Source organism: Rattus norvegicus, chromosome 6, assembly GCF_036323735.1.
Source record: "Rattus norvegicus strain BN/NHsdMcwi chromosome 6, GRCr8, whole genome shotgun sequence".
In the NCBI taxonomy this organism is placed as follows: Eukaryota; Metazoa; Chordata; class Mammalia; order Rodentia; family Muridae; genus Rattus; species Rattus norvegicus.
In genome coordinates, this window is record NC_086024.1 from 105,454,330 (window position 1) to 105,480,439 (window position 26,110).

General features: G+C 45.2%; 1 pseudogene; it reads right to left on the reverse strand.

Moving 5' to 3' along the window:
* Positions 1 to 412: 412 nt before the first annotated feature.
* LOC134479148 (ornithine decarboxylase-like) lies at positions 413 to 24,078 on the reverse strand (annotated as a pseudogene).
* Between the last annotated feature and the right edge of the window lie 2,032 nt (positions 24,079 to 26,110).

The window sequence follows — 26,110 nt, forward strand, 5'->3', positions numbered from 1 at the left end:
GGACTTGGCAAGATGTTGAAACACACACTTATTATAGGCAGAGAATAAGATTAAGCGCGTTTGTGAGAAAACTTTTTCTTAGTTGTACATTTGAAACCCAGAAGACTTCCACCCTTTGGAATAGGCAGTAAGTGGTATCTTCAGGCAGACGTACTTATCCGAGTGCAGTCTATTTGGTCCATAAGAGGTAGGTCTGAGTGTTTCCTGTAGATTATAAGTTTACCTTCTTTAAGATCTGCAGAGCAAAGGAGAAGCAAGAGTGTGCGTGCACACACAACTGGGACACTGATGTGCACAGATGAGGCACTGTGCTTGGGTGGCAGAGTGAGCACGAAGTAGCAAAATCCTGGACACAAGGAGACCTTACTTGTACAAGGGTCTTAGTGGTCAGACACATGTGGGAACGCAGGCCTCACACACAGGGTTCCTGCAGAAACGGGTCAGACCGGATATTCACAGGCACAAACCAGGACCTACAACAACAAAGAAAAGAGAAGAAGGAGACCTGGGTATGGGCCAGACAGAGACATTGTTTTCTGGTTAGTGTAAATTACATCCCAAGACTTGGGGACAGGCAGTGAAGAACTAGAGACCCATGGGTGAGAATAGGGATTAATTGCCCTGACTTGAGCCGGGTCTAAAGTTAGAGCCAGTGCTCCTGAGCCAGAGAGCAGCCTATCCAGGTCTAGGCTGGCATTAATCTGTCTCAAAAGGAGAAAGAAGGTCTCACCTAAGGGAAAAGGTCCTAGAAAGGGAGGCTCCATGAAAGGATCTATCCCCAGAAGCAGCACAGCTAGCTCTCCAAGCTCAAGAATGCTCTCCTGAAACCATGTGTTCACAGGGAAAGTCAAGCCCTGAGGTAAAGAAAGTGCATAGAGGTTGAGTAAGTACTGCTCACCAGCACATGCTGAAGAGGGCCCTCTAGTGGGTGGACAGCTAAGAGCAGGGGGCATCATGGCAATGGGGAAGCCTGAGGAGTGGTATAAGTCCTGAAGGCCCCCAGCAGCCAGCAGGTGGTGGTCTGATGTAGATGGTGAAGCAGTAGCTCTGATCGATTCCCTCTGATACTTGCAGAAGCCACAGAAGTTTTAAGGACAGTGCCCATCAGCAGGATGCTCATTGGCAATCTCCGGTTATGTGCACAGAAGTGGCATATATCTCCATTGTTCCTTGCCACAGCCAGTGTGAGTGCATATCCCATGGCAAGCAAGTGTGACTGGGCCCAGCCCAGAAGGACTGTGGGCAATGTGGTGATAGGGCAGGAGTGCATGGTTCATCCATCTCAGCCGATGCTCTCAGTTCCTGGCCCTAGGCAGCCAGAGCAGGCTGTGGGCTGCCTTGTTAGCAGAGGCATACAGTGGGAAAGGCCTGTCCTCTACCCTTGAGTTGGTGGCAGGGTGGTGGGAGCATCAGGGCATGTGAGCAAGGGGAAATCAAAATCCCCACGCAGGACATCCGAGTGAACAGCACTGATGTTAGGGTTCCTGCTTCAATCCCAGGTTTTTGCACCAATGTTAGGGTTTAGAATCTCAGCCTGTGCCCAGACAGAACACACCCAGCCACCATGGTTCCATGTGGGGAACTCTAGTGAGAGGAGAGTAGAGGAGCAGACAGACAGCTGGCATGTGCATGTCTATGGAGGGATGGTGAAGGAATTGAGAGAAGTAAGAGAGGGTAAGAGAGGGCAAGCAGCCCTCGTTATTCTGTCAAGCACAGCTGGCTGTTGCAGGGAACTGTAGGGCAGAGCTAACCTGGCTGTTCCCAGGTAGCTGTATGGGTTTAGCTTAGACAGAAACAAACAATAATCATGGAAGGGCTCTAGGAAAGCTAGGGTCTGCAACCTTGAAAGCGTGGTCAAAATATTTGGCAGGAGATGGTGGAACAAGCCTCAAGTTTAGAGCAGGGGGAGACACAGAGGTAATGAACTGGTAACTCCCACCTGGAAGGCCTGCCTTATCTTTCCATAGCAACTGTGCCCAGTAAACAAATTTGAAGTCTTTTTTTTTTTTAATTTATTGCACGTGAGTACAGTGTCCCTGTCTTCAGAAACACCAGAAGAGGGCATCAGATCCCATTGCAGATGGTTGTGAGCAATTGAGTCAGATGATGGCTGGGAATGGAGTCAGAACCTCTGGAAGAGCAGTTAGTGCTCTTCACCCCTGAGCCATCTCTCCTGTGTCTTTTATCCACAGAATCAAAGGTTTTAGAGGAAAGCCCGTTGGAAGAATCCTCAAAGCAGTGGTGGATAGAAAAGAGGCCAGGTTAGGGTTGGCAGTGGCCAACTCCGGAGCTAAGAGGAAAGGCATGAGGGGCTGGTAGCTTTGTCTGCAGGCCTGGGATAAGATGGTGCTCATTTTATAACTACAGGCAACACTGAGGGGCCTGTCAGCTAGAGGACACGCAGCAGACAGTGCGAGTCATTTTCTTTTTGGTCAGAGAGGACATTCCAAGCATTAGGTATTTCTAATCCTATACATAGGTGATCATGGAGGGTCAGCTTTGGATCTGGCCCCCGATTCCTCTTACATTATCCCCACAAGTCAAATAAAGTCTAACCAATGGAGTGTGTGATCCCTTATGTTCACGGGACATTGGGGATCGTCTTGGGAAGAAGTGGATTCACTTCTCAAGGACTTATGGTCCATCCAGGTGTAGTAGATGGGATTGCATGAAGTAAATAAAACCTGTTAAAGGTGAGATAGGGGATAGAACTGCTCAGCTGTTGCACTACATCCGGGGCAAGTCCGCCCCTGTGGAATGAAAAGGGGCTTTTGGGAGCACTGAGAAGCATGTCCTCTGGCACACAGGTCTATGGTCAGAGGCCCAGGTTGTCCAAATACGGGTGTGGACATAGAAGGGTTGGTACATACAGGAGCTGATGTTAGTTTGCTTTCCCAAAATTCTTGGAATCCAGACTGGCCACCTCAGGTTTTGACAGAATTTATAGGAATTGGTAAATTATCGAGAATAGGGTGGTATCCAATGGATTGCCTGTGAAGGGCAAAAATAGAAATTGAGACATTATGTGGCTGACATACAGATAAACCTATGGGGAAAGGTTGTTTTCTAACAATTGGTTCCTCAAAATCTTGAAATATCTGAAAGCTCAACCAATAGAACAATGTGTTGATAGTGGAGTGGAAACCTACAATATTATGAAGGGGATGTGCTTATGCGTATGTATCTACAGAGAATGAAAAACATGGCTACCAATAGAACTTTGGAAAGATCATATCTGACTAGGAAAAAACTGTTTTCTGATGAGACAGTGTCTTCACCCAGCAAACATCCCAGGTGATTCACAGACTGTGTCAGTTACAGGTTTCTCCTAACTGTGCAGGCAAATCAACTTGAAAAGTGTTAGCCCAGAAACAGGAAAACCAGATAGGGCAACAAATGCCACAGCTACGTTTTGTCAAACTAACCATTTTTTTCTCCTTTGGGGCCCATACAGGAATTCTTCACCCCAATTCAGAATGAAGCAGTTTTCTGAAGATCATCGCCCTAGTCCCTTAAGGTGGGTTGGATAGGTTTGGTCATTTGATGTGAAGTTATTGTTATCTAGGGTGGAAGAATATTATTGGTTATAATCAAACATTGATAAAAATGTACTCATTTTTGTACTTATATATTGGAAATTTAAGGTATTTTTGTTCCTTTATTTTCTATTGATAGAAATTTAAGGTTTTCACTTAATCACTGCATATTGACAGAAATTTAAGTTTTCATTTGAATAATTGTACATTGATAGAAATTTTAAATTATTTTGAATTATTCTATATAGGTAGTAACATAGGGTTTTGTTACTTATTTGACTATATTATACGAATGGCATTTATTGAAAATGTGATGGTTCTTACAATAATTCCGTTATGTGTAGATTTCTGATGAGAGGGAAAAGGACAATTCTTAAAGAAAAAGGGGGATATAAAGTGGAAATTTTAGCTTTTTGGAACATTCATTTTGCCAAAGGATGTTCTGCTGGGGAACACAGGTGAAAGCTTGTCTTGCTAAGGAAACACGTAATAGACTTCTCCTGAAGCAGACAGAGGTGAAAGGATGTTTGGATATAGCAGACACGTGAAAGCGCTCCTGATGAAGGAGTATAAATCCCCACAGACAGTGGGAGATGAGCCCTGAGCTTTGGTTTGCTCCCCCTCGCCATTCATCAGTAAAAACACTGCATGTATTGGTTCGCCTTACATAGCATTGTAGAGCCCAACTTGTGATAAAGCTGCCATGGAGAGAAGCTCGCCTAAGAACTGCTCCTGAGGATCCTGCAGCAGCTTGTCACCTCTGTGGCCTGACCACAGGTCGGTGGCCAGCCTGGTGGTTTCTTCAGGATTGAAGTACAGCTGCCTGGTGTCTACTTGTTGACAGTAGTGTACTGTGCCTACTGGTTCGAGCCTGTTTTCTGCCTGCCTAGAGGACTGGTCTGCAGCTGCTGAGTCCTGTTTGGTGTTTGCTCTGGGACTGAACAGCTGCCCAAGGAGATGGAACTCGATCCAGAGAACTACTGCTGAGCAGGTCCACTTCCCCACATCCTAATAACTTTTCTCTTCCACTGCATCTGCTCTGTGGAGGGCTAGAGGAGAGCTTAAGAGGAGGTTTCTAAACACTTATGCCTACAGGTGACACCCAAAGTGCCTTAGGCCTAATGGGTAACTCTGCTCCTAATGTGGTAGAGGGAACTGTAGATTCCGAGGGGTGAGCAATGTTACTGAAGGAAGTTGGTAAAATGTCAGCTACATTGGCTGGGTGGTCTGCTACAGGGTTCCTGGAGAGGGTGTTTTGGTTTTGCTTTGTATGTTCACATGCCATTCTGAAAGTTTGAAGGGAAGGCAGAAAACTCAGAAGGTTCACTCAATTCTCTTTTGCTAAAAAAGATTACAGACTTGGCTATGCACCGAGAGTTTGGGATTAGAAGTTGAATTGGTTGGAAAGAAAAACAAGCCAGTGGGAGAACAATGTTCATGCTTGGTGAATGAGACTGGGAATGTACCCCATGATGAAAAGGGGAAAGAAATAGAGTGGAAGGGACAGGGGTGCCCTGCTCCCATGCTTTCACTACCAGGTGCCCAAAGTGCCTGAAGGAGACAAGGGGCTCAGAAGAGCAGGAGGCAGCAGAGGCACAAAGCTTTAATGTGGAAGTGAGTGCATTACCACAGGTTTTCCTTGGGCCTACAGAGGCACCTTCATCCTTCCCAGTGTCTCTACAGCATGTGAGTGCTACTGATGCTGTTCTTGCCAGTGAACTGTTCTGGTGACTGATAGAAATGCTAGATTTAAAGCATTTTGAAACTGTTGTTTTGTATCATTTACACTCTTCTTATGTTAATGAAAGGCTAAATCACTAGGTCACAGCATGAGGTGATCCCACAAAATGGGTAGGGTTTGGTGTCAGGTGGTCAACAATTACAGTGGTTGTTGAGGCAAGGCATGAAGCTACAGAACCAGCCCTTGTGATTAAAAAGTGGAATAACTGTTACTAAAGACCAGCTACTTGCTGATGGGCCTTATGCCGACTTACAGGAGTAAATCAGATCTGAAGGTGTAATGAACAATGGTAAGTTGCAACTTTAAGAGCTTGCGGTCTGGTTGCAGAACTTGAGGAGGAAAATCTACCTCTTTACCAAAATAGGATTCTGGAGAATTCCTTTAGAGAATTCTTACAGAGGTGTTAACTTCAGCTGTTTATAGAACCCTGTTTATAGAACCCTATCAGACTCAGAAACTAGACAGTCGTTGATAGAAATATTGTCTTTTGGGGATGCAAACACAGAATGTAAGAGATCAATTAGACCATTGAAAGCATGTAGAGCCCATGTAGATGAATGCATATGGGAGACCACTGGTATAGTTTCTCAGTAGTATAATGGAAATATCACAGGGCAAATGGTGGCTAGAGATATCAGCAATCAAAATGCTTGATGTTTTAACTGTAGACAATTTGGTCATTTCCCAAGAAATTGTAAGGCCAAAGGGTCCAGAGTTCAAAATGACAGGTGCATTGATTCTAGAGAATACGGTAATCATAGCTAAGACTCTGCAGGTTCTGGTTACTGTGAGCTACAGAGCCTTCTAGGCCACTGCAGCCTTTGACATTGGTCAAAGGATTTGCCAGTCTGAGTCTGAATGAGGTAACCTCCTGCCATTGGGAACCAAACTGTCCTGTGGATTGCTGTCTGTATGCAGGCAAGTTCAGGTACAAATCTTAATTAGTTACATGAGCCCGTGTTTGGGCAGTGGGAAAAGAAGGCAGGGCTGAAAGTTTTAGAGAGAGGGGACAGAATGATGACCAGGAAGAGATAGATGGAGGAAGGTGAACCGGATGCACATGGATCTGATTCATCTTCATCTTCTCTGTGTCTTCTTCCTGTCTGTCTCTTCAGATAAAGGAGGACATAATTGTTAGGGCTTGGAATTTTGGCCTGTGCACAATAGAACCGGCCAAGCCACCATGGTTCCACGTGAAGAGGTTAAATGAGAGAAGAGTAGAAGATCAGATAGGTGGCTGGCCATGGACATATGGGGGAGGGATGGGGGAAGGGGGCAAGAGCAGCAAAGAACAAAGAGGAAGAGAAGTAAGAGAGGGTAAGACAGGGCAAGCAGCCCCTTTTCTAGTGTCAGGAATAGCTGGCTATTGCCAGGCAACTGTGGGTAGTGCATACCTGGCTGTTCCCATGCAGCTGTGCTCTTTGAGCTTAGACAGAACACAAACATTCTCCCATTTTGGTTTAATTAAAAAAGAGTAGACTCAATGGTGAAGCAGGAGTTGGGTTGTGATCTCTGACTTACTTCATGCTTTCTTTCCGACGATGTGTCTCTTAAACCTAAAAAGATGGGTATAGGGTTATTTGTTCACTCTAGATTTTGCTGTCTCCCTGTTGTCCATGGTCTGTAGAACCATCCAAGTATAGGTCAGAAGGAACAGTTCCAATAGAAGCATCTGTGTCTGTGAGAGGAGATTAGAACATATGGGGATCTCTTCTATGGAGCTGTCCTGGGTGTAGTAATTGCCTGGACTTGGCAAGATGCTGAAACACACACTTATTATAAGCAGAGAATAATATAAAGCGTGTTTGGGAGAAAACTTTTTCTTAGTTGTACATTTGAAACCCAGAGGACTCCCACCCTTTGGAATAGGCAGTAAGTGGGATCTTCAGGCAGATGTACTTATCCGAGTGGAGTCTATTTGGTCCATAAGGGGTAGGTCTGAGTGTTTCTTGTAGATTATAAGTTTACCTTCTTTAAGATCTGCAGAGCAAAGGAGAAGCAAGAGTGTGCATGCACATGCAACTGGGACACTGATATGCTCAGATGAGGCACTGCGCTTTGGTGGCAGAGTGAGCACGAAGTAGCAAAATCCCGGACAAAAAGAGAGACCTTACTTGTACAAGGGTCTTAGTGATCAGACACTTAGTGTGGGAATGCAGGCCTCACACACAGGGCTCCTGCAGAAAGGGGTCAGACCGGATTTTCACAGGCACAAACCAGGACCTACAGCAACAAAGAAAAGAGAAGAGGGAGACCTGGGTATGGGCCAGACAGAGACATTGTTTTCTGGTTAGTGTAAATTACATCCCAGGACATGGGGACAGGCAGTGAAGAACTAGAGACCCATGGGTGAGAATAGGGATTAATTGCCCTGACTTGAGCCAGGTCTAAAGTTAGAGCCAGTGCTCCTGAGCCAGAGAGCAGCCTATCCAGCTCTAGGCTGGTATTAAACTGTCTCAAAAGGAGAAAGAAGGTCTCACCCAAGGGAAAAGGTCCTAGAAAGGGAGGCTCCATGAAAGGATCTATCCCCAGAAGCAGCACAGCTAGCTCTCCAAGCTCAAGAATGCTCTCCTGAAACCATGTGTTCACAGGGAAAGTGAAGGCCTGAGGTAAAGAAAGTGCACAGAGGTTGAGTAAGTACCACTCACCAGCACATGCTGAAGAGGGCCCTCTAGTGGGTGGACAGCTAAGAGCAGGGGGCATCATGGTGATGGGGAAGCCTGAGGAGTGGTATAAGTCCTGAAGGCCCCCAGCAGCCAGCAGGTGGTGGTCTGATGTAGATCGTGTGGCAGCAGCTCTGATCGATTCCCTCTGATACTTGCAGAAGCCACAGAAGTTTTAATGACAGTGCCCATCAGCAGGATGCTCATTGGCAATATCTGGTTATGTGCACAGAAGTGGCATATATCTCCATTGTTCCTTGCCACAGCCAGTTTGAGTGCATAACCCATGGCAAGCAAGTGTGACTGGGCCCGGCCCAGAGTGGACTGTGGGCAATGTGGTGATAGGGCAGGAGTGCATGGTTCATCCATCTCGGCAGATGCTCTGAGTCTCTGGCCCTAGGCGGCCAGAGCAGGCTGTGGGCTGCCTTGGGCAGCAGAGGCATACAGTGGGAAAGGCCTGTCCTCTACCCCTGAGTTGGTGGCAGGGTGGTGGGAACATCAGGGCATGTGAGCAACGGGAAATCAGAATCCTCACTCAGGACATCCGAGTGAACAGCACTGATGTTAGGGTTCCTGCTTCAATCCCAGGTTTCTGCACCAATGTTAGGGTTTAGAATCTCAGCCCGTGCCCAGACACAACACACCCAGCCATCATGGTTTCACGTGGGTAACTCTAGTGAGAGGAGAGTAGAGGAGCAGACAGGCAGCTGTCATGGGCATGTCGATGGAGGGATGGTGAAGGGACTGAGAGAGGGAAGAGAGGGCAAGCAGCCCTGGTTATTCTGTCAAGCACAGCTGGCTGTTGCACGGAACTGTGGGGCTGAGCTTACCTGGCTGTTCCCAGGTAGCTGTGTGGGTTTAGCTTAGACAGAAACAAACAATAATCATGGAAGGGCTCTGGGAAAGCTAGGGTCTGCAACCTTGAAAGGTTGGTCAAAAATATTTGGCAGGAGATGGTGGAACAAGCCTCAAGTTTAGAGCAGGGGGAGACACAGAGGTAATGAACTGGTAACTCCCAACGGGAAGGCCTGCCTTATCTTTGCATAGCAACTGTGTCCAGTAAACAAATTTGAAGTCTTTTTTTTTCCTTTTAATTTATTGCAAGTGAGTACACTGTCCCTGTCTTCAGAAACACCAGAAGAGGGCATCAGATCCCATTGCAGATAGTTGTGAGCAATTGAGTCAGATGATGGCTGGGAATGGAGTCAGAACCTCTGGAAGAGCAGTTAGTGCTCTTAACCCCTGAGCCATCTCTCCAGCGCTGTGTCTTTTATCCACAGAATCAAAGGTTTTAGAGGCAAGCCGGTTGGAAGAATCCTCAAAGCAGTGGTGATAGAGAAGAGGCCAGGTTAGGGTTGGCAGTGGCCAACCCCGGAGCTAAGCATGGTGGAAGAAGAGGAAAGGCAGGAGGGGCTGGTAGCTTTGTCTGCAGGCCTGGGCTAAGATGGTGCTCATTTTATAACTTCAGGCAACACTGAGGGGCCTTTCAGCTAGAGGACACCCTGCAAAGAGTACGAGTCATTTTCCTTTTGGTCAGAGAGGACATTCCAAGCATTAGGTATTTCTAATCCTATACATAGGTGCTCATGGAGGGTTAGCTTGGGATCTGGCCACAGATTCCTCTTACATTATCCCCACAAGTCAAATATAACCTAACCAATGGAGTGTGTGATCCGTTATGTTCAGGGGACATTGGGGATCGTCTTGGGAAGAAGTGGATTCACTTCTCAAGGACTTATGGTCTCTCCAGGTATAGTAGATGGGATTTCATTATGTAAATAAAACCTGTTAAAGGTGAGATAGGGGATAGAACTGCTCAGCTGTTTCACTACATCCGGGGCAAGTCCGCTCCTATGGAATAAACAGGGGCTTTTGGGAGCACTGAGAAGCATGTCCTCTGGCACACAGGTCTATGATCAGAGGCCCAGGTTGTCCAAATACGAGTGTGGACATAGAAGGGTTGGTACATACAGGAGCTGATGTTAGTTTGCTTTCCCAAAATTCTTGGAATCCAGACTGGCCACCTCAGGTTTTGACAGAATTTATAGGAATTGGTAAATTATCGAGAATAGGGTGGTATCCAATGGATTGCCTGTGAAGGGCAAAAATAGAAATTGAGACATTATGTGGCTGACATACACATAAACCTATGGGGAAAGGTTGTTTTCTAACAATTGGTTCCTCAAAATCTTGAAATATCTGAAAGCTCAACCAATAGAACAATGTATTGATAGTGGAGTGGAAACCTACAATATTATGAAGGGGATTTGCTTATGCGTATGTATCTACAGAGAATGAAAAACATGGCTACCAACAGAACTTTGTAAAGATCATATCTGACTAGGAAAAACCTGTTTTTTGCTGAGACCGTGTCTTTACCCAACAAACATCCCAGGTGACTCACATACTGTCTCAGTGACTGATTCTCCTAACTGTGCATGCAAATCTACTTGAAAAGTGCTAGCCCAGAAACAGGGCTACAAATGCCACAGCTACGTTTTGTCAAACTAACCATTTTTTTCTCCTTTGGGGCCCATACAGGATTTCTTCACCCCAATTCAGCAGGAAGCAGTTTTCTGAAGAACATCGTCCTAGTCCCTTAAGGTGGGGTGGATAGATTTGGTCATTTGATGTGATAAAATTGTTATCTAGGATGGAAGGTTTTTTTATGATGAGAGATGGATAAAATACTTAAAGTCAATTTGTTTGTTCCACCTCCCCATTCTTCAGTAATGACACTGCATGTATTGGTTCGCCTCACATAGCTTTGTTGAATTCAACTTGTGATAAAGCTACCATGGAGAGAAGCTCGCCCAAGAACTGCTTGTATAGTTCCTGCAGCAACTTGTCACTTCTGGGGCCTGACCTCAGGTTGGTGGCCAGCCTCGTGTTGTTTTAGGCTTGAACTACAGCTGCCTGGTGTCTGCTAACTGGAAGGACTGGACTGTGGCTGCTGGTTTCTGCCTGCCTAGAGGACTGGTCTGCAGCTGCTGAGTCCTCTTTGGTGTTTGCTCTGGGACTGAACAGCTGCCCAAGGAGATGGAACTCAATCCAGAGAACTACTGCTGAGCAGGTCCACTTTCCCACATCCTAATAACTTTTCTCTTCCACTGCATCTGCTCTACTGTGGTCTAGAGCATAACTTAAGAGGAGGTTTCAAAACTTTTATGCCTACAGCTGGCACCCAAAGTGCCTTAGGCCTAATGGGTAACTCTGCTTCTAATGTGGTAGAGGAAACTGTAGATTCTGAGGGGTGAGCAATGTTACTGAAGGAAATTGGTAAAATGGCAGCTACAGTTGCTGGGTGCTATCCTACTGTGTAACTGGAAGATTTTGTTTTGTTTTGTTTCTGCTTTGTATGTTCAAATTCTCTTCTGAAAATTTGGAGGGAAGGTCAATAACTCAGATCGTTCACTCAATTCTCTTCTGCTAGAAAGGAATTCAGACTTGGATATGCATGTAGAGTTTTTGACTAGAAGTTGAAATGCTTGGAAGGCAAAAAGGCAGAGGGAGAAGAAGGTTCAGGCTTGGTAAATGAGACTGGTAATGTACCCCATGTTGAAAAGGGGAAAGAAATAGAGTGGAAGGGAAAGTGCCGCCCTGCCCTGCTCCCCGTGCTTTCACTACCAGGTGCCCAAAATGCCTCAGGGAGACAAGGGGCTGGGAAGAGCAGGAGGTAGCGCAGGCACAAAAGGGTGATGTGTGAGTGCACTCCCACAAGATATTCTTAGGCCTGCAGAAACACATGCATCCTTCCCAGCGTCTCTGCACCATGTGCCTGTTAGTGATGCTATTCCTGCCAATGACCTGACATGGAGACTGATAGAAATGCTAGATTTTAAAGTAGTTTAAAGAATCTATTATTTTGTATCATTTATACTCTTCCTCTGTCAAAGAAATGCTAAATAACTAGACTACAGCATGAGGTGATCCCACATGATTGGAAGGGGTTGGTGTCAGCTGGTCAACAATTACAGTGGTTGTCGAGGTGGAGGCATGAAGCTACAGAACCAGCCCTTGTGATTAACAAGTGGAATAACTGTCACTAAAGACCAGATGCTAGGTAATGGGCATTATGCTGACTTACAGGAGCAAATCAGATATGGCGGGGTAATTGAACAATGTTGTGTTACATCTTTCAGAGCTTGGGATTTGGTTGGAGAACCTGGGGGAAAATCTATCTCTTTTACCAATATAGGGTTCTGGAGAATCCTTTACAGAATTCTTACAGAGGTTGAGTTGAGCTGTGAATAGAACCATATCAGAGTCTGAAACCAGACTGTCCTTGATGCAAATATTGGCCTTTGGGAATGCAAACGCTCAATGTAAGAGAGCAATTAGACCATTGAAATCATGTAGAGCCTCTATAGATGAATGGAAAAGGGAAACCACTGGTGTTGGTTCTCAGGAGTATACTTGCAAATATCAAAGGTCAGATTTTGGCTAGAGATTTCATAAATCAAAATACTTGATATTTTAATTGTGATCAATTTTGACATTTCCAAAGAAAGTGTAAAGCCTGAGGATCTAGGGATCAAAATGAAAGGTGCATTGATGGTAGAGAATACTGTAATCGCATTCTCTAGAATAACAACAGGCTGGTTCTGGTTAAGGTTGAGTTATAAGGGCTTCAAGGCTATTACAGCCACTGTGGCAAAGGTAGACATTGGTAAGGATTACCAGTCTAAGAGTGAGAACAAGGCAACTCCTTGCCATTGAAAACTGAACTGAGGTGTGCACTGGTGTTTATATGCAGGGGAGGTCAAATGAAGTCTTAGTCAGATAAGCTTGTGATTGGGCAGTGGGTAAAGAAGGCAGAGGTAAAATTTTAGAGAGGGGACAGAGAGATGGACCAGGAATCAATAGAGAAGATGGAGGAAGATGCACCAGATCCACGTGGTTCATCACAGATCGCTTCTCGGTGTCTCTCCTGTATCTCTGTCTATTTCTCTTTGGATTTAGAAGTATATAATAATTGTTAGGGTTTGGAATCTCAGCCTGTGCCCAGACAGAACAGGCCAAGCCACCATGGTTGACGTGGAAAACTTTAATGAGAGAAGAGTAGAAGAGCATAAATGCGTCCGGGCGTGGACACATAGACGGGGTGGGTCTAGGAGGGGGCATCAGCATTGAAGATCAGAAATAGAGAAGTAAGAGAGGGTTGAGAGAGGGCAAGCAGCCCCTTTTATAGTGTCAGGCACAGCTGGCTGTTGCCAGGCAACTGTGGGGCAGAGCATACCTGTGTGTTCCCATGTAGCTGTGTGTGTTCTCTTTGAGCTAGACAGAACACCAACATTCCCCCATCTTGGTTTAATTTTAAAAAAAAATTAAAGGGTTGGGGATTTAGCTCAGTGGTAGAGCGCTTGCCTAGCAAGTGCAAGGCCCTGGGTTCGGTCCCCAGCTCCGAAAAAAAGGAAAAAGAGAAGAAAAAATTAGAGGCGATGGTGAAGCAGGAATTGGGTTGTGATCTCTGACTACTTCCTGCTTGCTTTGCGGCGATGTGTCTCTAGAACCTAAAAAGATGGGGATGGGGTTATTTGTTCAGTCCAGAATTTGCTGTCTCCCTGATGTCCAGGGTCTGTGGAACCATCCAAGGATAGGTCAGAAGGAACAGGTCCAATAGAAGCATCTGTGTCTGTGAGAGGAGATTGGAACATCTGAGGTCGCTTCTCTGGAGCTGTCCTGGGTGTAGTAAGCGCCTGGACTTGACAAGATGCTGAAACACACATCTGTGTTTGTTATAGGCAGAGAATAAGATTGAGTTTCTTTGGAATAAAACGTGTTCTTAGATGTACATTTGAATCCCAGAGGACTTGTACTCTATGTAATAGGTACTGAATGGGATCTTTCCACTCAGATAAGTAAGTCTGCCTAGTCTATTTGGTCCATAAGAGGTAGGTCTGAGTGGGTTTACACTATCTAGTTTATAAGTTTACATTCTTTAAGATCTGCAGAGCAAGGGAGAAGTAGAGCTTATGTAGCTGGGACATTGTGTGCACAGCTGATGCACGGCAAGCAGGTGGCCATGTGAGCACGCTGGAGCAAAGTCCTGGACAGAAAGAGAGCTTGTTTGTACAAGGGTCTTAGGGGTTGAAAACGCATGGGAAAGCAGGCATCACAGACAGGGTTCCTCCTAAAAGGGGTCTGACCTGCTTTTCCTGAGGCACAAACCAGGAACTACAAGAGCGAGATAGGGTGAAGAGAGAGGCTATTTCCCTACATCAGGGGGAAGGCCGCTCCTGTGGAATGAGCAGGGGCTTCAGGGAACTCTGGGAAACATGTGCTCTGGCACATAGGTCTATGATCAGAGACCCAGGTTGTCCAAATACGGGTGTGGACATAGAAGGGTTGGTACATACAGGAGCTGATGTTAGTTTACTCACCCAAAGGTCTGAAATCCAGATTGGCCACCTCAGGTTTTGACAGAATTTATATGAATTGGTAAATTATCGAGAATAGGGTGGTATCCAATGGGTTGCATGTGTGGGACCAGAAAGGCAAAAATGGAAATTGAGACATTATGTGGCTGACATACATGTAAACCTGCATCAGGAAGGGTTGTTTTGCAACAACTGGGTACTCAAAATATTGAAATATCTGAAAGACCAACCAATATAACAATGTATTTTCAGTAGAATGGAAACCTACAATATTGTTAAGGGGATGTACTTATGCGTATGTATCTATAGAGAATGAAAAACATGGCTACCAACAGAACTTTGTAAAGATCATATCTGACTAGGAAAAACCTGTTTTCTGCTGAGACGGTGTCTTCACCCAGCAAACAGCCCAGGTGATTCACAGACTGTGTCCGTTACTGATTTCTCCTAATTGTGCAGGCAAATCAACTTCAAAAGTGCTAGCCCAGAAACAAGAAAACCAGATAGTGCAACAGATGCCACAACTACGTTTTGTCAAACTTACCATTTTTTTTCTCCTTTGGGGGCCATACAGGAATTCTTCACTCCAGTTCAGCAGGAAGCAGTTTTGTGAAGATCGTCGCCCTAGTCCCTTAACGTGGGGTGGATAGATTTGGTCATTTGATGTGATACAATTGTTATCTAGGATGGAAGGATTTTTTTATGATGAGAGATCGATAAAATACTTAAAGTTATTTTGTTTGCTCCAGCTGGCCATTCATCAGTAAAGACACTGCATGTATTGGTTCGCCTCACATAGAATTGTTGAATTCAACTTGTGATAAAGTTGCCATGGAGAGAAGCTTGCCCAAGCACTGCTTGTATAGTCCTGCAGCAACTTGTCACTTCTGTGGCCTGACCTCAGGTTGGTGGCCAGCCTCGTGATGTTTTAGGATTACTACAGCTGCCTGGTGTCTGCTAACTGGAAGGACTGGACTGTGGCTGCTGGTTTCTGCCTGTTTTCTGCCTGCCTAGAGGACTGGTCTGCAGCTGCTGAGTCCTCTTTGGTGTTTGCTCTGGGACTGAACAGCTGCCCAAGGAGAGGGAGCCCAATACCAGAGAACTAGTGTTGAGCAGGTCCACTTCCCCACATCCTAATAACTTTTCTCTTCCACTGCATCTGCTCTATTGTGGGCTACAGCATAACTTAAGAGGAGGTTTCAAAACTTTTATGCCTACAGCTGGCACCCAACGTGACTTAGACATAATGGGTAACTCTGCTTCTAATGTGGTAGAGGAAACTGTAGATTCTGAGGGGTGAGCAATGTTACTGAAGGAAATTGGTAAAATGGCAGCTACAGTTGCTGGGTGCTATCCTACTGTGAAACTAGAAGATTTTGTTTTGTTTTGTTTCTGCTTTGTATGTTCAAATTCTCTTCTGAAAATTTGGAGGGAAGGTCAAAAACTCAGATGGTTCACTCAATTTTCTTCTGCTAGAAAGGACTGCAGACTTGGCTATGCATGTAGAGTTTTTGACTAGAAGTTGAAATGCTTGGAAGGCAAAACGGCAGAGGGAGAAGAAGGTTCAGGCTTGGTGAATGAGACTGGTAATGTATCCCGTGATGAAAAGAGGAAATAGAGTGGAAGGGAAAGTGCCGCCCTGCCCTGCTCCCCGTGCTTTCACTACCAGGTGCCCAAATGCCTCAGGGAGACAAGGGGCTGGGAAGAGCAGGAGGTAGCGCAGGCACAAAAGGGTGATGTGTGAGTGAGTGCAGTCCCACAAGATTTTCTTAGGCCTGCAGAAACGCATGCATCCTTCCCAGTGTCTCTGCAGCATGTGCCTGCTACTGATGCTATTCCTGACAGTGACCTCACCTGACGACTGATTGAAATGCTAGATTTTAAAGTAGTTTAAAGAATCTATTATTTTGTATCATTTATACTCTTCCTCTGTCAAAGAAATGCTAAATAACTAGACCACAGCATGAGGTGATCCCACAAGATTGGAAGGGGTTGGTTTCAGCTGGTCAACAATTACAGTGGTTGTCGAGGTGGAGGCATGAAGCTACAGAACCAGCCCTTGTGATTAACAAGTGGAATAACTGTCACTAAAGACGAGATGCTGGGTGATGGGCATTATGCTGTCTTACAGGAGCAAATCAGATATGGCGGGGAAAATGAGCAATGTTGTGGTACATCTTTTAGAGCTTAGGATGCAGAACCTGGGGGAAAATCTACCTCTTCTACCAAAATAGGATTCTGGATAATCCTTTACAGAGTTCTTACAGAGGTTGAGTTGAGCTGTGAATAGAACCATATCAGAGTCTGAAACCAGACAGTTGTTGATACAAATATTGGCCTTTGGAAATGCAAACGCTCAATGTAAGAGAGCAATTAGACCATTGAAATCATGTAGAGCCTCTATAGATGAATGGAAAAGGGAAAGCACTGGTGTTGGTTCTCAGGAGTATAATTGCAAATATCAAAGGACAAATTTTGGCTAGAGATAATCATGAATCAAAGTTCTTGATATTTTAATTGTGATCAATTTGGACATGTCCAGAGAAAGTGTAAGGTTAAAAGATTCAGCGTTCAAAATAAGAGGTGTGTTGATTCTAGAGAATATAGAGCTGAAAGAGAGAGAGAGAGAGAGAGAGAGAGAGAGAGAGAGAGAGAGAGAGAACATGAATAGAGAGAGATAGGAGATGGAGAAAGATCTACATGGATCTGGTTCATCTTCATCTTCTTGGCATCTCTCTGTCTCTGTCTGTCTCTTTGAGGAGAAAAAAGACAGTCATGTCTTCCAATAAAGAGATACAACTGGAAAGGACTTCCAAAAGGAATGTTAAATAGTCCAACTTTGTCATATTTTTGTGTAACAACCATTTGCAATTATTCGTAAGTAATTTCCTCGATCTCTCATTTACCGTTATATGGATAGCATTCTGTTGGCTGATTCTGATGATCATGGGTTAGAGATTATGGTAACACAAAAAATTCTACCATGCTGGGGATTACAGAGTGCTCCAGAAAAAAAAATAAAGGGGAGATTCACTAGTTATCTGGGTTATAAAGTCCAACAAACAATTTAACCACAAAAGATACAGATCTGTAGGGACCAGTTGGGTACACCTCGTGATTTTACCCAGATGCTCCTGATTTTCCTCAGATGCTGGATGAATAATTTCCTGCATCAGGGCCTTCCTATGTGCATGATCATAAGAAATGCAGTTAAATGATGCATACACTCCACCATTCACATAATGGTGTCTAGAGATATCAGGAAGATACCATGAAGGTTTGCTCATTGACTCCTCTTCATCATCGGAGCCAGGCTGCTCCTTCCACACTTTCACTGGGCAATGATGTCGACTGCAACTGTGAAAGCAGAGGAGACACAGTATCTGCCCGGCTCAGCTATGGTTCTCACTCCAGAGTCTGATGGCAAGTGCTCGTTCACAGCTGGGTGGATGACACTGTGTTCCCTTCAAATTTAAGCTTTGTATCTTCAGATCCAGGAGACCCACCAATTTCAAGCAGATGAACGCTGAAACCATCTTCAGTTTCCATGTCAAAGACACAGCGGGTGTGTGATGCTGCCTGCATGAAGGTCTCAGGGTAAGTACATCTACTGCCCTCATGGAAGCTGATGGTCCTTCTCCTGTTCATGAGAAGCCTGCTGCTGTTGAGTTGGCACCAAACTTGACATTGAGGTGACAAAATGCTTTGGAAGTGTCAACGTCGATCTGCAAAACCAACTTTGCCTTTGGATGTGCTCTGGTGACTTCCATCAATTCAATTTCACTGACAAGGTCCTAATGTGGACTCCATTACTGGTGGCATACTTGACTGGAGACACTGGTTTACAAGGATTTGCATAGGTAATGCTCTCTGGACGCACCCCAAGTCTCTAGACCAACGTTATTTCAGTCTTGCTGGCACAGTCAAGTCATGTAGCAGTTACAGCTAGGGCTCTGCTGTCCTTTCATTTGTCTGTGTGAAAGGGAGTCACAGGGCAAGAGCTTTCAGGCACCTCAGACGCTGTTTTAGAATGTGTTCGAGGTCTGTAACTTAGAAAGAATCCCTATCGTCAGGGGACGATTTCTTTCTATTTCTTTCCCTTTTTTTCCTCTAGAATGTCTTTGGCATTAAAGCCTAAATTGAGGATGTGGCAACCAAAGTTTTCATTCCTAAAGCTGCTCATGGTTCTTGATACGCTTACAGAAAACAGCACTGGGCCACAGCTAGCCAGACCTGTGGTGAGGAAAACAACAAACCCCGAGGACCACACAGCCATTAGTGGAAGCTGATCCAAGGTGGCACTAAGCTTATGTCTAGGCTGCCTGTTGGTGACATCTGCGGGAACTGCCCTCAATATTCTTAATGTTGGTGAAAATGGAACAACAGCACCCGAGAGAGGTTATTGAAAAAACTGAGGAACAAGGCCAACCAATGTAAGGATGTGTAGACATGAGAAGGGAACCTGGTAATTGTATTATGGGATGTGGTTATGCTTATGCATCTACAGAGATTGAAAAATACGGCTACCAACAGAAGCTTTTAATGTTTAGATCTGATTAGGGAAAACCTCTTGTGAGCTGAGACAGTGTCTCCACAAAGCAAACATCCCAGGTGACTCACAGACTGTGTCAGTTTCTGATTCTCCTAACTGTGCATGCAAATCAACTTCAAAAGGGCTAGCACAGAAACTAGAAAGACAGATTGGGCAACAAAGGCTACAGCTACCTTTTCCTCAAACTAACCATTTTTTTTCTCCCTGGGGCCCATACAGGAATTCTTCACCCTGTTTCAGCAGGAAGCAGTTTTCTGAGGATCGTCGCCCTAGTCCCTTAAAGTGTGGTAGATAGGTTTGGTCATTTGATGTGTTCTAATTGTTATCTAGGATGGAAGGTTATTATTGGTTATGATCAGAGCTTGATAGACATTTAAAGTCATTTTGTTGGAATAGTTGTGTATTAGAACTTTAAGGTATTTTGTTTCATTATGTTTTTGGAATTTTCAGATTTTTGTTTTATCATTACATATTGATAGCAACTTAAGTTTTTGTTTGAATTGTACTTCAATAGAAAATTTAAATTGTTTTGAAGTGTTGTGTATTGATAGAAAGGTAAGGTTTTGTTAATTATTTGAGTATAGTCTACATAATGGCATTTTTTGAAAATGTGATGGTTCTTACAATAATTGCCATTGTGTGTAGATTGCTAATGATAGGGAAAAGGACAATTTTTAAAGAAAAAGGGGATATGAAGTGGAAACTTCTAGTTCTTTAAAACATATATTTTGCCAAACGATTTGCTCAGGCACAGAGATGAAAGGACGTCTTCCTAACGCAAACATGTGAAAGACTTCTCCTGAAGCAGACACAGGGAAAAGGCTGCTTGGATATAGCAGACAGTGAAAGGACTCTTGATGAAGGAGTATCAATCTGACCCCACAGTCTGTGGGACATGAGCACTGTGCTTTGGTTTGCTCCACCTGGCCATTCTTCAGTAAGGACACCGCATGTATTGGTTCCCCTTACATAGCATGGTTGAGCTCAACCTGTGATAAAGCTGCCATGGAGAGAAGCTCACCCAAGAACTGCTTGTATAGTTCCTGCAGCAGCTTGTCACTTCTGTGGCCTGACCTCAGGTCAGTGGCCAGCCTGGTGGTTTCTTCAGGATTGAAGTACAGCTGCCTGGTGTCTGCTTCCTGAAAGGACTGGATTATGGCTGCTGGTCGAGCCTGTTTTCTGCCTGCCTAGAGGACTGGTCTGCAGCTGCTGAGTCCTGTTTGGTGTTTGCTCTGGGACTGAACAGCTGCCCAAGGAGATGGAACTCAATCCAGAGAAAGACTGCTGAGCAGGTCCACTTCCCCACATCCTAATAACTTTTCCCTTCCACTGCATCTGCTCTGTGGTGGGCTAGAGGAGAGCTTAAGAGGAGGTTTCAAAACACTTACGCCTACCAGTGACACCCAAAGTGCCTTAGGCATAATGAGTAACTCTGCTCCTAATGTGGTTGAGGGAACTGTAGATTCTGAGGGGTGAGCAATGTTACTGAAGGAAATTGGTAAAATGGCAGCTGCAGTTGCGGGTAGTATCTTACTCTATGTTCCTGGAGGGGGATTTTTGGTTTTCCTTTGTATGTTCACATGCTATTCTAAAATTTGGAGAGAAGGTCGAAAACTCAGAAGTTTCACTCAATTCTCTTCTGCTAGAAAGGACTGCAGACTTTGTAATGCACATAGAGATTTCAACTAGAAGTTGAAATGCTTGGAATGCAAAAAGTCAGGGCGAGAACAAGGTTCAGGCTTGGTGAATGAGACTGGTAATGAATGTACCCCATGATGAAAAGGGGAAAGAAATAGACTGGAAGGGACAGGGCTGCCCTGCCCTGCTCCCCATGCTTTCACTACCAGGTGCCCAAATGCCTCAGGGAGACAAGGGGCTGGGAAGACCAGGAGGCAGCACAGGTACAAGCTGGTAATGTATAAGTGAGTGCATTACCACAGGTTTTGCTTGGGCCTCCAGAGGCACCTTCATCCTTCCCAGTGTCTCTGCAGCATGTGCCTGCTACTGGTGCTATTCCTGCCACTGAGCTGACCTGGTGACTGATAGAAATGCTAGATTTAAAGCATTTTGAAGAATCTGTTGTTTTGTATCATTTACATTCTTCCTATATTAATGAAACACTAAATAACTAGACCACAGCATGAGGTGATCCCACAAGATTGGATGGAAGGGGTTGGTGTCAGCTGTTCAACAATTACTGTGGTTGTGGTGGTAAAGGCATGAAGCTACAGAACCCGCCCTTGTAATTTCTCAAGTGGAATAACTTATTAAAGAACAACTACTTGGTGAAGGATGTTATGCTGACTTACAGAACCAAATCAGATCTGAGGGTGTAATTGAACAATGTTGTGTTACAACTTTAAGAGCCTGGGGTCTGGTTGCAGAACCTGAGGAGGAAAATCTACCTCTTTACTAAAATAGGATTCTGGAGAATTCCTTTAGAGAATTCTTACAGAGGTTAAGTTCAGCTGTTTATAGAACCCTATCATACTCAGAAACTAGACAGCCATTGATAGAAATATTGGCTTTTGGGGATGTAAACACAGAATGTAAGAGAGTAATTAGACCATTGAAATCATGTCGAGCCCTATAGATGAATGCATAAGGGAGACCACTGGTATAGGTTCTCAGGAGTATAATGCAAATATCACAGGGCAAATGGTGGCTACAGATATCAGCAATCAAAATGCTTGATGTTTTAACTGTAGACAATTTGGTGATTTCCCAAGAAATTGTAAGGCCAAAGATTCCAGAGTTCACAATGACAGGTGCATTGATTCTAGAGAATACGGTAACCGTACCTAAGACCTTGCAGGTTCTGGTTACTGTGAGCTACAGAGCCTTCTAGGCCACTGCAGCCTTTGACATTGGTCAAAGGATTTGCCAGTCTGAGTCTGAATGAGGTAACCTCCTGCCATTGGGAACCAAACTGACCTGTGGATTGCTGTCTGTATGCAGGTGAGGCCAGGTACAAATCTTAATTAGTTACATGAGCCTGTGATTGGGCAGTGGGAAAAGAAGGCAGGGCTTAAAGTTTTAGAGAGGGGACAGAAAGATGACCAGGAAGAGATAGGAGATGGAGGAAGATGAACCGGATGCACATGGATCTGAGTCATCTTCATCTTCTCTGTGTCTTCTTCCTGTCTGTCTCTTCAGATGAAGGAGGACATAATTGTTAGGGGTTCCAATTTTGGCCTGTGCCCTCACAGAACATGCCAAGCCATCATGGTTCAGGTGAAGAGGTTAAATGAGAGAAGAGTAGAAGAGCAGATTGGTGGCTGGCCATGGACATATGGGGGGAGGGATGGGGAAGGGGACAAGAGCAGCAAAGAACAAAGACTAAGGGAAGTAAGAGAGGGTAAGACAGGGCAAGCAGCCCCTTTTCTAGTGTCAGGCATACCTGGCTATTGCCACGCAACTGTGGGTAGTGCATACCTGGCTGTTCCCATGCACCTGTGCTCTTTGAGCGTAGAACACCAACATTCTCCCATTTTGGTTTAATTAAAAAAAAAAAAATAGTAGACTCGATGGTAAAGCAGGAATTGGGTTGTGATCTCTGACTTACTTCCTGTTTGCTTTGCGGCGATGTGTCTCCAGAACCTAAAAAGATGGGGATGGGGTTATTTGCTCAATCTAGAGATGCTGACTCCCTGTTGTCTATGGTGTGTGGAACCAACTGAGTATAGTTCAGAAGTAACCGATCCAATAGAAGCATCTGTGTCTGAGAGGAGATTGGAACATCTGGAGGTCTCTTCTCTGGGGCTGTCCTGGGTGTAGTAAGCACCTGGACTTGATGAGGTGCTGGAACATACATACTTATTATAGGCAGAGAATAAAATTAAGCATGTTGCAGGAGATAAGTAAACTTTTTCTTAGATGGAAATTTGAAAACCAGAGGACTCCCACCCTTTGGAATAGGTTGTATGTGGATGTTGAGGCAGATGAACTTATCTGAGTAGAATCTATTTATTCCATAAGACATAGGTCTGAGTGGGATTCCTGTAGTTTATAAGTTTCCATTCTTTAAGATCGGCAGAGCAAGGTAAAAGAGGGAGCACTCAAGTACCCGCAGTTGGGACAGTGGTGTGGACAGCTGGGGCAATGTGTGCAGGCAGTGTTGTTAGCACGCTGGAGCAAAGTCCCAGACAGAAAGAGAACTGGCTTATGCAAGGGTCTTAGGGTCCCAGATAGTAGGAAACGGGCCTGATAGACAGGGTTCCTCCGAAAAGGGGCCAGACCTGCTTTTCACAGGGCAGGAACCAGGAGCTACAGCAACAAGCATGGGAGAAGAGGGGGAGGCCTGGGAATGGGGGCAGACAGAGAGAATGGTTTCTGGTTAGTGTAAATTAGACCAAAACATCCCAGGAAATGTGGACAGGCATTGAAGACCTATAGACCCATGGGTGAGAATAGGGATTAGCTGCCCCAACTTGTGCTCGGGCTAGATTTAGAGCCGGTGCTCCTGGGCCAGAGAGCAGTCAGTCTATCCAGGCTTGGGCTGGCATTAAACCATCTCAAAAAGAGAAAGTCTCACCAAAGGGAAAAGTTCCTAGAAGGAGGCTCTGTGAAAGGCTCTATCTCCAGAGGTAGCTCCAGTAGCTCCAAGCTCAAGAACGCTCCCCTGAAACCCTGTGTACCCCATGGAAAGTCAAGCTCTGAGGTAAAGCGCACAGAGGCTGAATAGGTACTGCTCACCTGCATGTGCTTGAGGAGGGGGCTCTCCTTGGTTGGCAGCTATAAGCAGGGCATCCTATGGAACGGGAGGCCTGCTGGAGTGGTGTAAGTCCTGAGATCCCCAGCAGCCAGCAGTCGTTGGTGGTTTGATGGTGTCGATGTTGTGGCAGTAGCTGTAATCAAATCCCTGTGATGCTCACAAAAGTGGGAGCAGATGTAATGGCAGGGCCCAACAGCAGGACGCTTGGTAGCAATCTCGAGTCATGTTCACAGAAGTGGCATTCCTCTCCGTTCTTCCTTGCCACGCCAGGGAGAGCACACAGCCAGTTGTGAGCAACTGCAACTTTACCCACAGACCTGGGTGAACTGTGGACAATGCAGTGATAAGGCTGGAGTGCACAGGTTTCCTCCACCTCCACCAAGGTTCTGCCAGGAGAAGCTGGTGGTTGCTGTGGGCAGTAGAGGAATGTGTTGGGAAAGGCCTATCCTGTGCCTCGGGGTCAGCAGAGGAATGGCGGAAGTAAAACGCCATGTGGGCAGTGGGAAATCAAAATCCTCCCCTGGGGCATCCGAGTCACGGCGCCAATGTTAAGGTTCCTGGTTCCATCCATGCTTTCAGAACCAGTGTTAGGGTTTTGAAGAGTAGTCAGTGCTCTTAACCCCTGAGCCATCTCTCCAGCCCTGTATCTCTTGTCCACAGTATCAAAGGTCTCAGAGGCAAGCCAGTGGCAAGAACCCACAAAGCCGTTGCGGAGAGAGAAAGAGGCCGGGTTAGGGTTGGCAGTGGCCAATCCCAGAACTCAGCATTGTGGTGGAAGAAGAAAGGCAGGAAGGGCTGGTGGCATTGGCTATAGTCTGGGCATGAGGTGGTGGTGATTGTAAAACTACAGGCAGCCCTGTAAGCTAGAGGCCCCTCGGGACATTGGAGACATTTTCCTTTTGGTCAGTCAGGAGGTACCAAGCAGGCAAGAAAAGTAGGTATTTCTGATCTTATACATGGCTGCAGAGAAAGTGTAGATTTGATCTGGCCATTGATTCCTCTTACATTATCCCCAAAAGTCACATGATATAAGTGGACCACTGGTGTGGATGGTCCCTTACCTTCAGGGACAGTGGGAATAATATTGGGAAGAAGTGGATTCACTTCTCATGGACTCATGGTGTATCCAGGTATAGTAGATGGGGATCCCAGGAAGAAATAATACCTGCTAAAGGGGAGAAGCAGATAGAATTGCTCAGCTGTTTCCCTACATCCGGGGCAAGGCTGCTCCTGTGGGCTCTATTGTGGGCTAGAGCATAACTTAAGAGGAGGTTTCAAAACCTTTATGCCTACAGGTGGCATCCACCGTGACTTAGACATAACGGGTAACTCTGCTTCTAATGTGGTAGAGGAAACTGTAGATTCTGAGGGGTGAGCAATGTTCCTGAAGGAAATGATAAAATGGCAGCTACAGTTGCTGGGTGCTATCATACTGTGTAACTGGAGGGGATTTTTGATTTTGCTTTGTATGTTCATATACTATTCTGGAAGTTTGGAGTGAAAGCTGAAAACTCAAAGTTCACTCAATTCTCTTCTGCTAGAAAAGATGACAGACTTGACACTATGCATGTAGAGTTTGGGACTAGAATTTGAAATGCTTGGAAAGAAAGAGCCAGGAGGAGAACAAGGTTCAGGCTTGGTGAATGAGACTGGTAATGTACCCCATGATGAAAAGGGGAAAGAAATAGACTGGAAGGGAAACTGCTGCCCTGCCCTGCTCCCCGTGCTTTCACTACCAGGTGCCCAAATGCCTCAGGGAGACAAGGGGCTGGGAAGAGCGGGAGGTAGCACAGGCACAAAAGGGTGATATGTGAGTGCACTCCCACAAGATTGTCTTAGGCCTGCAGAAATGCATGCATCCTTCCCAGCATCTCTGCACCATGTGCCTGCTACTGACGCTATTCCTGACAGTGAGCTGACCTGGCGACTGATAGAAATGCTAGATTTTGAAGAATTTAAAAAATCCACTATTTAATATCATTACCATAATTGTTAGGAATGAGTAACAACTCCAGAGGTATCAACTTTTTAATATAAAGCACGTTTATTATAGAACATTAGAAAAAGATCCAGGTGACTGTTTAAAATACACAAACCCCACACTTCTACTCATGAAGAAGGCCTATGAGCATGCGAATACTCTGGGCTGAGAGCCATGTCTGTTCCTGGTCAATCACTTCTGAAAAGTTCTCAAATATTGAAATTCAAAGTGAATGATTTGCCTTGACATGATTCAAAAAGTAAAATATAAATGTAAGGGCAGTAAAACCAAGGCAAGAATTAGTTTACAATACTCATTCCTGGAGAGTAACTGAGAGCATGTGTAGGTTTGTGCCCTGTCTGTGTGTATATTCACACAGAATCAGGCCAAAAGTCTAGGGAGCAGCGTATACCCACATATGTGAAGCCCCCGATTGCCGCCAAAAGGATGTAGAATGTCCATCATCCTTCTGTCTCAAGAACAGCACATTTCCAACCCTAGGCATCCCTTAGAAGGGACCAGTACCGAGGACAGGAGGGTGAG